We start from the raw sequence: 3,032 nt of genomic DNA on the forward strand, positions 1-3,032 counted from the left end.
TATAAACACAAGTTGATTTTATAATCCATAAAATCACTCACTATTAAATATAACACAAATCACACTATAATAATGTCACATCTCTTTATTCGCTTACAGTTGACTCGACAAAACTATTCTGGATATAATAAATGAACTCAAACAAATAGTGTAAATTGTACATCTATGAGCTATGTACTTATCTCATCGCCAGTTCTTCTAAACAAAAGCAGGTAGAAGAGGTTTTAAGGTATACGAGTGATATGCAAACAATTTTTATCTAAATATAGGACCAAATATGAGCTAAAACTGAAATATTGCCATTGTAGGTACATGTCAAAATGCCACAGATACCAAAATATGCATAAAATTTTCTGAGAAGTTACTATATTTTACTCTTTAACTATAGTATAGGTAGGAAAAATAAGACTACAGTAAACCTGACGCGGTACATTTGCTGTGATTGGTGGGTGGGCGTGTCTTAATTTAAAATTTGGCGGGTTTAATGTTTATTGAACTGAAAATGGGTTATTGGTAGGAAGATAATAATATTCGTATTTTAGGATAAAGCAGACTTATTACAGTTATATTTGAAATGTCTTTAATTTTCCTACACTGAAAATAACAAGGTACATTTGCTGTGATTACTGATTGCTCGTTATCAACATATGATTTGTGAGGTTATGTGTCTTATATTTGCTTGGCAGTTGTATTTAACACCAAGCGAACATAAAATTTTTTTCTGTTTGGCGCCGGTTTTATTCCAACTCCAAGCTTACATAAATAATTTCAATTTAAAACTTTTTCATTTAAATTGTTTTAATAATCTGTTGTTAGAATACCATATTTAATTATGCAAGTCTTTGTTTTAGCAAGAAATTATGGATTCCTGTACTCCATCTACTTCAACAAGTTCTGAAATTCTCTCAAGGGCCTGCCACCTTTGTAGCAAAACATTTAAAAATGTAAAATTACGAAATCGTCATATCAAAAGAATGCATAACATAGATGTATCCAAGAAGAAAATGAATCATATAGCAAAGAATATAGAATATTCTTTGCATATAGTTTGTCCCTTATGTGAGCAAGAAACTAATTGTGAAACTCATGAGAAGTTACGAAAACATCTCAATGACCACCACCAGGTGAGTATTGAACTAATAACTTTTAAATTTTCTTGTAAACAAGAATATGAGACATGGAAAGATATGCAGAAAATTGAGACAAGTTATACAATGAGTAGAGTGACTTTGATTTTTTAAATTATCTGGCAGGGTAAATAAATATATGAAATCATACATTTTAAGTCACCCTTCAGTATATTTTTTTGTAGGTATTACTTTCAGAATAAAGAGAGGATCAAAATGTGGGCCCACTGTTATAGAAGAAATTCAGGAATCAACACCAATATGGCGATCGAATCATTCAACAACTTATTAAAAACGAACCATCTAAGAAGAAATGCAGCAGTGAGAATTGAAAAATTATTGGACACAATAGAAGATTTAGTAGATATCAAAATGTGGAAGAGAATTATAGACATGGAAAGACCAAATGCCAACAACTATCAAGACAGGATTATAGCGAAAGCGCACAAAATAGCAGAAATGATGAAAGAAAAAGTGGAAGTTAAGAAGAATGTGAAGGTGTAGTAAATCCTTTAGGGATCCTAATAAATTATATAAAGTAAGTATAAGACAACTGTGTGAAAATGAGTGTAAGACATTGTTTTGTAGAGTGTGTAAAATTTGTATTCATCGATACCAGTGTGATTGTGCTGAATATGTGGTGAGAAATACCATGTGTAAGCATGTGCACTTGGTAAGAATATATGAGGAGCGTGTGGGTACTAACTCTGTTTTAGATGATGCTGCAAGGTGTTTGGGAGAAAATTCAATTATCAAATCAAGTCATGAGGAGGAAATTAATGAATTTATCACAAAGAAGCTGGAACAGAGAAATGTGATCCAGGAAAACACCATCCAACAACGTCTTCAAGACATACAACACTTGAAAAATGTAATGGACAGCTTAATTGACTTAGATGATGAAAGTTATACACAATTAAAAGAAAAAATTATGACAGATGTTGAAGAAGCAAAGTGTAAGGCGAAGGAAAAATTTCAGGAAGCCACTAAGGATATTACAAAAAAGCGAAAAATGGAAAAGCAGCAATATTTCCCTTCCAATAAAAAAAGAAACTGATTAAATATTAAATTTGAACAATTCTTGTAGCTCACATGTATTTTTTGTTTTTGTATCTGTATTGAATTTTTATTATAGCTTTATAGGCTTATTTACAAGAAAGTTAATTTAACATTATATGTTTACTTGATTAGTAATAGTAAAATTTCATAAAATATATGTATGCATGCTTAAGTTAGGTCTAAATTTTAAATCATGTTAAGTAATGATGTTATTTGTAGACTTTTATATTAGAGTTATATTTTGAAATCAGGAGGTACTGGGTCCTAGGCGGGGTTTTACCTTCGCCATTGCACCAATAAGGCCCGCCCTTGAAGAATAAATTTTAAACATAGCTATTTAGTGTTTTATTTGTTGTTTAATAGTTATTTCCAGTAAACATTTGCTTAATTTTGCTCAGAAAATTTTTCACCTCATGGTGAAACACAATTTAGTTCAACTTTCTAGAAATAAAAGTAGATAAAAGTCAATTTGGATATATATATATATATATATATATATATATATATATATATATATATATATATGTATATATAAAGGCAAGTTTGACAATAGTTTATTATAAAACAGCTAATGGAAAATTTTAAAGTGAAAAGGAAAGACTACATAATTTTTATTAAACTTGAGATGGCATATGCCTACAAAAAAAATTAAAACAAAATACCTACATATTTAATAAAAAAAAACCACTAGGATATCATACAGTCAGCTTATTCCTAAAATATGTAGTACTAATACCTAAGTTACTAATGAAGGTGTGGGATGTGCATACTTTGATAACAATAATAAAAACAGTAAAATGTGTAAACTCAATTTCATCATGAGTATATACACAGCTGAATTAATAG

The 3,032-nt window shown here is 29.6% G+C and overlaps 1 long non-coding RNA gene across 2 annotated transcripts; it reads left to right on the forward strand.

Moving 5' to 3' along the window:
- Nucleotides 1-448: 448 nt before the first annotated feature.
- LOC140446841 (uncharacterized) lies at nucleotides 449-2,518 on the forward strand. Of its 2 annotated transcripts, XR_011951515.1 has the most exons (3): nucleotides 449-608; nucleotides 852-1,124; nucleotides 1,313-2,518. It is a non-coding gene; the product is annotated as an uncharacterized lncRNA (long non-coding RNA). The 2 variants fall into 2 exon arrangements; XR_011951514.1 differs by lacking the exon at nucleotides 449-608 and having other exon boundaries at nucleotides 683-1,124.
- The last annotated feature ends 514 nt before the right edge of the window (nucleotides 2,519-3,032 follow it).

The sequence above is a fragment of the Diabrotica undecimpunctata genome, chromosome 7, assembly GCF_040954645.1.
Source record: "Diabrotica undecimpunctata isolate CICGRU chromosome 7, icDiaUnde3, whole genome shotgun sequence".
NCBI classification, from domain to species: Eukaryota; Metazoa; Arthropoda; class Insecta; order Coleoptera; family Chrysomelidae; genus Diabrotica; species Diabrotica undecimpunctata.